Here is an 11,022-nt window from a genome sequence, read left to right on the forward strand (position 1 = left end):
ACACCCAGGCGCACGCGTGTCTTCCCTGTGCCGTCCGTTCCCAGGAAGGACAGAAACAACGGCAACATCAGAGGTGCCAGGCACCAGGTGTGTTCATGTTTTCGGGCAGTCCTTCTCAAGTCCCCTGAGAAAGAACTCTTGCAGCCGACCCTGACCATTTCCAGGCTCACCTTACAATCAAGCTGCATTCAAACAGTTGATTGATGTTTTTAAAAAATGTATGAAATTACTGTAACCTGTTTCCCAGCTGCACTCTACTTTTCAAACCATTCAAAAGAAACCATACTCCTGAGACTTCCCTGGTGGTCAAACGGCTAAGACTCTACGTTCCCAATACAGGGGGCCCGGGTTCAATCCCTGATCAGGGAACTAGCTCCCACGTGCTACAACTAACAATTTCTACATGCTGCAACTGAGGCCCAACACAGCCAAATAAATAAATAATTTCCTAATTAAAAGAAAAAGAAAGAAAGAAAGAACGCCATATTCCTGTGCTCTTTCTAATGTAAGGAAGGGTCCAAACCCTGACACCAGCCAGCTTCTGCTTGTCCACTAGTACTGAGTCAAGAACGGGAACATGGTGGTCTCTATGGTCAAGGTTAGCATATACCCAAAGGCAAGAAGTAATTCACTCCCACCGTGCCCCACACTGCCTTACACCCCAAACTTTCCAATTCAAGGGAGTGGGTGGGGAGAGCAGAGACATCCAATCTCTGACGTGCTGGGAAGGGACGGATAGTCATGGGCTCTCCATGGTCGCAAGCCTCTAACGCCAGTTTCCTTGACTAAGTATCTATTACAGCCAAGGGAACATCCTTTGGAGGCAGCGAGAACCTGCCTAACAAAGTCTCATCCACCCTTCAAATCCCATTGCCTGGACATCTTCTGTAACACCTTTCGGTCAGACTGCCAGGCTGTGACATACTCTGCACAACATCAAGTCTCTAAAATATTTTAATGCCTTGATTACACATCATTCATCTCCAAATTCCTCCAGGTCTGGAACACAGCGGGAAATCAAACATGGAACACTGCGGGAAACCAAACATTTAACTAAAAAAAAAATATATATATCTATATATATAATACATATCATATTAAAAATAAATAATATATATTTATTTATGTTTAAAAGGCTTCCCAGGTGGCTCAGTGGTAAAGAATCTGCCTGCCAATGCAGGAGATGTGGATCTCCCAATCCCTGGGTCAGGAAGACTTCTTGGAGAAGGAAATGGAAACCCACTCCAGTATTCTTGCCTGGGAAATCCCTTGGACAGAGGAGCCTGACAGGCTACAGTTCATGGAGCTGCAAAAGAGTCGGACATGACTGAGCCACTAAACAACAACATACAAGTGTGTGTGTGTACACACACGCGTGTCAGTAACATTCTTTTCAACGAAGGCACGACGACAAAGGTGACGTTAAAAATCGACCTGATCTTAGTGGTGGGTACAGACTCTCTCCTTGAGATACTTCACAGTGAAATTAATTAAATAGGGAACAGACAACCCCACTGTGCAGAAGGCCTCACAGAGGAGGTGACCTTCCATGGAATTTCAAGCCAAAAATTTGGAAGAGCCTGCAGTCTGCCCAAGTGAACAGTGACAGCTCCTTTAGCGGATTAAGAACATTAAAAAGCTTGGAAGACTGTCCGAGTCTTTAAAGCGAATGCCCATTGTTACTTGAAGGTGGAAAAGAAGTACTTAAAAAGGCTGGAGCCACAGAAAGGCTAAAAATTCAAAAACACTTTGTTTCCGTAGATACTTGATGACAGTACAACGGGGGGCCGTGCCCCGAGGATTCGCCAGGGGAAGCTTTCTTGGCAGGATTCCTCTAAGAACTTCCAGGAGTATACAACAAGACACAGAAATGACTGGGCTGATTAAAATCACCACCGCCCCTAAACCAGCAACCCCAGGAACCTAAGCAGGCTGTTCCACAAAGTACAAAACTCGGCCTCAGCCAGTAGATGCCAGGAAGCTCCAAGTTGACTCGGCTTCATCTGGCCAAGGGAAAGGGCATCTATTTTTGTACAATAACCTGGGTGAATCTATTAAACATCACTTGGCAAATGTGTTCCACCACAGTTGATAATGATGAAGGTGTGAGCAAGTGCACGCACACAGGAGGGGAGGGGCAACACACACATACACACACACACGAGAAGGGGCAGCACCCACTTGGCAAATGTGTTCTGCCGCAGTTGATGATGAAGGTGTGAGCTCGTGCACGCACGCACGCACACACACACACACACGCGTGCGCGAAGGGGCAGCACCCAGGGCCTGCGGGGGTCTGAGCCAAGGCTAGGCTTTTCATGCAGGAAACTTACAAATTGAGACGCGTTGCCTAGCCGAGTCCCCACCACCTGGACTTAGCTTCTTCTTATCCTGAGTTGAGTGTATGAAAATTACCTTTTAGGTCCACAGTTAAAACTGAAAGAGATGCACTCTAAAAAGGTCTGCAAGGGGGCCTGAGAGACTCTGCCCTGGCTCATTCCGGGAGGACCAGCCCCGTTCCCACTTGAACTTTGCTCTCTCAAGCAGTGGCCACTGTGCTCCGCTCTGTGCCCTGCATGAAGGTCCTGCCCCATCCAAACTCTACAGAGAAGAGGGCCATGCGGGTAGCCCAGCGTGGGCTCCCTGGGACTCCCCCCAACCCTACCTGCGGCAGGTACCACAAAGTACCCACTTACCGGCACTGACTATGGATGAAGTATTTCTAACGCCTCTAAAGCGGTGATGAGTCCGCTCTGCTACCACCCGGGGCCTGCCTGAGCCCCACCTGGATTCTCTGCTCTGTCGGACTCACATTTGGGTCACGGAGGCTTTGAAATGCCCGTCCTCTGTCCAGCCATGGGCGGCGGGGGCAGGCTTCCAAGGAAAGCGCCTCTGTTCCTCTCCCTCTGGCTGGGAGGAACAAGGTGGCCAGTGAGCAAAAGCGAGGCCTGGCCTGGACATCTGTGAGCAGCAGAGGAGGTCCTCAAGGGCTAACTGAGGACAGAAGCAAGAAAACCCGGTGCAGAGAGAAAACGGGTCTTAACTGGAACCTGCCCTCCTTCACGCTGTGCTTATCTCGGATCCAGGGGGCCCCCTTCACATTTAGTACTTCTGGACTTTCCTGCTGGTCCAGTGGTTAAGAATCCACCTACCAATGTGGGGGACAGAGGTTTGATCCCTGGTCCACATGCCACGGAGCAAGTAGGGCCCCGGGGCTGCAACCAGTGGGTGCGATGAGAAGTCACCGCAATGAGAAGCCCCCGCACCTCGGCCAGAGAGTAGCCCCTGCTCGCTGCCAAGTAGAGAAAGGCTGTGGGCGGCCACAAAGACCCAGTGCCGCCAAAAATGAATTTTAAAAATTTAGTACTTCAACGGAGAACCAGAAAGTAGTCCACAGACTCTTCCCTCAGGCAATCACGAATTTACTGCAGTAGAGGGGCGAGTGGGGAGGAATGGAGGGGAGAGCGTGGAGTTAACAGGACTCCACGAAGAATCCCAGGCTCCTCGGGTCGAGGTGACCAATGCCCTGGGACTCTGTCCCATCTGAGATGGAGGTGACAGCGTCTGCTTCACGGCTGATCAGGTCCTTTTGAAGAGATCATGCCTGGGGGGCTCGGCACAGGGCAGGGTCCAGCAAGCGCTCAGTAAATGCTAGTGGTCATCAGACACCGGCACGTGACCCCGACATGAGTGTGTCATCACCAGCCTCAGCTAAGGACCAAACCAGTCTCTGCTCGCATCATGAGATAAATGGTTCCCGTTTGGCTGAAGAGTCCAGAACCTCTTGCCAGGTCACAAAGGGACCCGCATGCTCCCTGCCGGCAGGGTGGACCCGCCCTCCCCATGGTGAGAGTCCTGAGGCAAGGCTGTGCTCAGGAAAGGAACACGGGACCGGGTGGAGAATGGTCCAGAATCCCAGGCTTCGTGCTCGTCAGTGTTCTCGGCTCAGATGCTGCTGGCGGGCCCTCTCAAGAGGGCGCCTGTTATCAAATTTACAACTGAACATACTGAGTGAAGTCAGACAGAGATGGAGAAATAGCGTATAACATCCCTTAGATGCAGAATCTAAAAAGAAATGACACCCATGAACTTATCTACCAAACAGAAGCAGACTCACAGGCTTCAGAGGACGCGTCTAGGGTTGTCAGGAGGGGATGAGGGGAAGGGGTCGTAGGGAAGCTCGGGATGGACAGGCACACATGGCCGCGTTTAAAATGGATAACCAACAAAGACCTCCTGTACAGCACAGGGAACTCTGCTCAATGTTATGGGAGGGGAATTTAGGGGAGAATGGATACACGTGTAGGTACGGCTGAGTCCCTTTGCTGTCCACCTCAAACTATCGTGGCATCATTAACTGGCTATACCAAAACAAAAGAAAAAGTTTTTTAAATAAGTATGACTGAAGTGATGCACGGTCACTCTCGGAAATGCTGGTCAGCTGCCCACAGCTGCAGGGCCCCACCCTGGGGCATCCAGCTGCCCACCTGCACCCCAGGCAGAAGGAACCACTTGCCCATGGGTTGCTGCAAGAGGGACCCACAGACACGGAACCTGAGCCCCAGCTCTAGACAAAAGCCGGTCCTGAGGAGCCGTGGTGATCTGGAGGTCACCCCAGGCCAGGCCTGTGTGACCTGTTCACTGTTCCCGCTGCACACACCAGCCACACAGCACCGTGTCAATCTGTGCAAAAGGGGAGTGACCCTCAGGGATGGGGTCACAGTAAGGACATGAGGGCCTGGGAAGTGGGTGCCAGGGGCTTTCCCCGTGTATCCACAGCAGAGCCTCAGAACTATCTCAAGTTCAAGGGTGGCGGGTGGGGAAAAGCCTCAAGCAGACATGGAATCCAGAAGTCCCCAAGAGAAACCAAATGCCTGCCTTGCAGAACCGACCCACCCCTATCAGCAAAAAGAAGTCCTCTGGCCAGAGAGGCACACCCAGACAGAAGGACACTCACACAGAGGTGCCAATCTGAGGCCACGGGCTCCTGGAGCACAGCTCACGGGACCCCTGAACAGCCTGGGCCCCTCCCCAATCCCTCCAGCTCCTGATTCACACCTGACCACCCTCAGCAGCTCTCCCCGACATCCAGGGACCCACGATCATCCACAACAGAAACAGATAGTTTCGGACTTGGACTGGGCCAAGACACCAGAGCTGCATACATGGGGGGCTGCTGGGAGCACAGAAGGGCATCTCTGAGCAGCGGGGGGTGAGGTGGGTTGAGTGGGAAGGGCCAGGAGCTGCTGGGATGTAGACCCCCCCCCCAACCTCTGCCCCTGGGCTCAGAACTCGGGGGCCACACAAGTGTGCTCTGACCCCAACCAGGACCTCAGGCTGACCCAAGTCACCTGGGGTGGGGCCCAGCCTCTCACAGGGGCTGTTAACAGCCCTCTCGCCCCAAGAAAGACCTGGTCCAGCAGGCATAAAACAGTGTGGAATTCTGGACTGGTTGTCACCAGGAAAGCAGAAAGTCCTCCAAAGACGGAAAAGCTGGGCAAGACAGAGTTAACACGGTATGACCTGAGATGCCTTCCCCTTCTACAGCCACGTCATTCCTTCCCAGGATTCAATTCCATATACGATTGCCTAATAATGAATAAACCGTATTAATTAGCTTGGAAACAATTACCCTTTATTGAGGAGGGGTGGGGACCCTGAAAGTTAATTTTCCATGTCCCGATACAATTACGCTACTATCAAGACACCTAAGGTCAAATCAACACTTCATGATTACCCCTGTGTCCAAGAGTTCCAGCTTCAAGAAGAAACGTGCCCTCCAGGCACGAACTTCACATCCAGTCTTTGCAGAGGGAATGCTTATGGAAATTCTGTAATATTAAATATCTTCAGCTGGGTTTAAGCTTTAAGAACACGAAGAGGCCCAACAGCCAAGATTTCAGAACTCTGTCTTCAAATATAAGGACAGCCAGTGGAAAAGTGTAAGGGAAGTCTTGGAACCCAGCCACTTTCTTAAGGAAAACAAAATAGGGTATTTTCTCAGTGTTGTCTCAGATGTAGTCAATTAATGTGTCCATTCCTCAGCTGCCTTTGAGCTTTTTGCTTTCGCACCCACCCTACAGAGCCAGATTTGAGCTGGGCTAGGTGACCGGGAGGAGTCTAGCCTCATAGCATTAGCTGGGCTTCAATCGTCTGGAGAAAGCCTCTGCTCTCAGTGGCTCCAGAGATGGAGAAATAAACAAGGGCATCAAGATGCCAGATTGAGGGTGGGGGTGGGGTTGGATACAGCTGGAAAAATGAACATGGAAAGCAAATCGACGGGTGCTCAGGCCGGATGTGAGCCAAGTTTTGAAAGAAAGAAAGAAAAGTGGAGCCGTGAGCAGCAACCCACACACAACAACGTCATCCTGTGAATTCAAGCAGCGTTCCCACACCTAAACTGCCCAGCTGGCCGTGGAAGTGCTGGTCTGAGCAGTCTGACCCCCAGCTCCCAGAAGCCTGGCTGTGACCCCGAGCGTCTGTCCCAATGTCAGACAAGCCATGAGGCCGCCTTGTTAACTCTGAAATGCCCAGGAGTGGAGAGTCCTTTCTGGGGAAGGACCCCCTTACAATCAGCCTGGCTCAGTGCATCAGGCAACAGGGGTATAAGTCCATAAGGCAAATCAGAGATACTGTAGGTGGCCTTTTGTGGATCCAGACAGTAAGTGAACCAGAGAGCTACAGGCCCAGGCACTTCCACCTCTAGGAGAGGTGCGAGAACCTGCCAGGACTGGGAGAGAGATGGGCTAGCCCACGAAGAGAACATAACAAGTAGCAACCACTAACCAGTGGGGCATCTTGAAAGAATGCCCCAGCCTCGGCTTTCTCCCTGTTAGATTGCAGGGCGCAGAAGAGGTGTGCTGAGTTCCTTTCCATCAGGTACCCCACTGAGCAGGCGCACAGGGTCAGACAGCAAGCAAGTCTCCTGATGCTCAACACAGAGACAAAAAACCCACTGAGCCGAGGATCTTTAATGTAAAATCCACGGATGGCAGAATAGAATGTTTGAAGAGTTGGTGAGACAAACACCCTCCCAACTCCCACCACTTCAGTGGGAGTATGAAGGAGTACCATTTCTGAAAAGTTAGAGTTCATCCCCCAGCTCATTCTACCCCTAAGCAGTAACTAGAGGAGGAGCCAAGATTTAGATAAAAATAAAAATAAATCATCTCAGGGGTTTCCCTGGCAGCCAGTGGTTAAGACTCTGCACTTCCAATGCAAACGGCATGGGTTTGATCTCTGGTCTGAGAACCAAGATTCCACACACCACGCCAAAAATACAAACCACCTAAGGTGATCCCTAAAACAGAAAAGAGTTGGATAACTATTTCTGCGACACTAGAGACATGACAAACAATTATCATGGTATACCTACGTATATTATGATACCTGTAATCTCAACAGATTATTCAGTTTTAAAAATTCAAACACTTCATAACTTAGGAAAAACACTTGTAGGTCAAATGGAAAAACAAACAGACTCCAAATCTTATAAATTAAAAAAAATATTCTTTGAATAGTGAATTTCACTTCTTAGTGCTGCTAAATCGCTTCAGTCGTGTCCGACTCTGCGCGACCCCATAGGTGGCAGCCCACCAGGCTCCTCCATCCCTGGGATTCTCCAGGCAAGAACACTGGAGTGGGTTGCCATTTCCTTCTCCAACTTCTTAGTGCACGAGACAGAAAATACACCCAAAGTGTTAAGAGAAATTATTTTTCCATGCTAAGGCGATTTTTAAAATAGAAGTCTTTTGGATCATAAAAACAGTCTTCATAGTTTCCTCGATTTCTCTACTTTCTGTAAAGGGCAGGTTTCTTACAATCTGGAAAACGCACAGTGAGTCTGTGTGGGCTTCTACATCAGGAGAGGGAGCTGAGGCTGGGAATACAGCAACGGACCTGCTGCTGCTGCTTCCTGGCTCTACTTAGGATCTAAGCCCTTAAGTAAAGCTGCACTGTGCAGGTGAGTCCAAAAGGAAGTAGTAAGGTATCCCCTCCAAGCTCATGAAGTTAATCTAAAAACAGGGTGATGGGACTTCCTTGGCGGCCCAGTGGTTGAGACTTCACCTTCCAATGTAGAGGGTGTGGGTTGGATCCCACATGCCTCAGGGCCCAAAAACCAAAACATAAAATATAGCAGCGATACTGTAACAAATTCAATAAAGACTTTTTAAAAGTGGGGTTTTTAAAAAAAAAAAAACGTTAAAAACTCTTAAAACAAAAAGGTGTCCCTCGTCTGGATGCCAACATATCAACCTGAATTCCAGCGGCCAATCGACCTGGGAGAAGCCCAGAGGGGCAGGGGAAGGGGCACCAATGCAGCTGGGATCCCACGGGGAGCTCAGAACCCACTCTCCCCAGCGCCTGCAGGACAGGATGGCACTGCCACAAGGTGGATTTGGCAGGCTCCAGCCAAGTTCTTGGCTACAGACTAGACTGCAGAAGAATGAGCAGAGAGAAGCATAAAATGCAAACATACACACACACACACACATATATGACTTGAGAGTCAAACGGCTGAGTTCACAAGCCCTGGAAAAATTACTCACAAAAAAAGTGACTAGATTTAGATACCAACTGCTACTGATCATGGGACTATAGGCAGAGTATCGAGCTGGGAGGGAGTTGGGTAAAAATGAATTCAGCTGGTTAGCAACCCCTCAGACCCCAGCTCTCACCAACTGTTTCCCCATCTCCAACTCCATCGTGTATTGTAAGGGCACCGACCACTTTACCAGGTTTCTCACTGGTTTAGTTGGTCAGCTCCAGGTGAGCAGTGAAGAGCGTTAATCCCTCCATCGTGTCTGACTCTTTGCAGCCTCACGGACTGTACCCCTCCAGGCTCCTCTGTCCATGGGATTTCCCAGAAAACTGGAGTGGGTTGCCATTTCCTCCTCCAGGGGATCTTCCCGACCCAGGGGTCGAATCCACGTCTCTTGCACTGCAAGCGATTCTTTACCATCTGGGCCACCAGGGAAACCTGATGGCTGCCACCAGGGAAGGTGAGCAGGGACAACATAATTTTTATCTTGGAGAACTTGGAGACCAGCCCACTAGCAAGGAGCACTGAAGGGCTGGGAGTGGCCCCAGAAAAGCTGCCTGATCCCTTGTTTCACTTCTTCACCAATAAACCCCGGACATGACCGCTCTTACCTAGAATGAGGGGCCACACTGGGTGATGCATGATGCCGCAGATGAAGCACTCAGCTCTAACACGTATCTGTGAACACTTCTACTGTGTAACAAATGATTTTCTAACAGGACTAGGGTGATTCAAGAATCCAGAGTCCTGGGAAGAAGAAAGGCCTAAAGGAAATTCTGTTTTATTTCAAAACAAATGTATTCAAACCCAAACCTATAGATTCAGGGGAGATTTCGGTGTGACATGAAGCGCTTCACTGCCATCAAATGGACCGGCTGCTGTACCTGCAACCAAAGAGAAGACTTCACTTTTTAAAATCCATTTACAGCGCTAGGCGTGTCCCAGGGAGCAGGATGCAGTGCAACCCCGCAAATACAAACACGAGTGAAGACCCAAGGTCGAATGGAAAGGAAATTCATGGGGCCAAAGTAAGTCTCCTCTACAGGCAACAAATTCTCGCCTTCAGAATGAATCCCAGGGACTTCCCTGGTGTTCCAGCGGTTACGACTCTGCACTTCCCATGCATGGCTGCAGAGGACGCGGCTTCGATCCCTAGTCGGAGAACTAAGATCCCACATTCCCACATGGCGTGCAGTGCAGCCAAAAAAAAGAAAGAATAAATCCCAGAGCCAGATGAGACCTCAGAGAGCATCTTATCGGGAAAGGGAACCTCCCCCTACAAACAGCCTGATGATACAAACCTCCTGATTCATATGTATCAGGCTAAGTAACACTGGGGATCGTCAATGAACTTCTTCACATACCGAATCACTCCGTTGCACTCATTAATTTTGAAAATACAGATGACCTTGCATAGGGGTAATAACTTCATAAATGCTGTCCTCACTGACAGGACACGTGTGTAAATACACAAGCATATATGTTTAACACAGTGCAAATACATCCACTTTCTGAGGGAAGAACACCTCAAAACTAACCCTAACCCTGTGAAATTAGATTCTGGGGCTATGTCACTTTACAGCTCTCATGAAGGCATGCCAATGCCAGTGAGGTGCTCAGGGTTTCCTCTAAAGAAATCACGTTCACGCAGTTTTTAACTTCTCTCGTGCACAAGACCAGAACTCCCGTCTGTTATTTTCATAGCAGCGGTGCTAATAATAAAATATCAAAATCCAGTCACCTTTTATCCCAACTTTTGTTTCAGTCCGGGTGCACGGTTCAAAATCACAACAGCACAGATGAACACAACTCACAGGGTGAAGGCAGGCCCTTCCACTGGCTTCCCAAACCAGCCAAGCTATCAGAGCACACAAGCTTCTTCAAACATCGCCCCCATGGACATCTGCTGCAAGATGCGGGCAAGCTACGCAGAGGCCAGAGAGGTCTCACTCCTCTCATTTTGCAACTGTCAGGTTTCCACAATGGATCTCCTCTTACCCAGGGTTCCAGTCTAAGACTGGGTTAAAAAATCTTGGGATGGAATATTCCTCAGCAACAAAAAGGAACCAGCCAGCAATACAAGAACCTGAATGAATTTCAAAGGGAACTGTGCTGAGGGAAAACACTCTGCCCCAAAAGGCTACACATCACATATCATCTGATTCCATTTCTATAACATTCTTAAGGGACAAAATTACAGAGATGGAGAACAGATTAGAGGTTGTCAGGCTTTAGGGCCTGGGGAGGAGGCAGGACACTCTAGCTCCAGAACTTTCTCTGAGTAAGCAGGGTTTTGGAAGTCAGCCAGCCCTGCTGACAAGCTTGTATGTGGGCCATGAACTGTCTGTGCCACCTAAAGTGGGTGTGGCTGGAAACGGGGAAAAGGGGACAGCCTTGTGGGTTGGGACACTGTTGTGTATCTTCATTGTGGAATATGATACAACTGCAGGAGAAGTGAATACACCCAAACGAATACATGT

At 49.6% G+C, this 11,022-nt stretch overlaps 1 protein-coding gene across 8 annotated transcripts in view; it reads right to left on the minus strand.

The window, feature by feature from the left end:
* The window catches only part of CTBP2 (C-terminal binding protein 2), a 169,159-nt gene that overhangs the window by 117,764 nt on the left and 40,373 nt on the right, over window positions 1-11,022 (minus strand). The window lies entirely within an intron of this gene.

Source organism: Bubalus bubalis, chromosome 23, assembly GCF_019923935.1.
Source record: "Bubalus bubalis isolate 160015118507 breed Murrah chromosome 23, NDDB_SH_1, whole genome shotgun sequence".
NCBI lineage: Eukaryota > Metazoa > Chordata > Mammalia > Artiodactyla > Bovidae > Bubalus > Bubalus bubalis.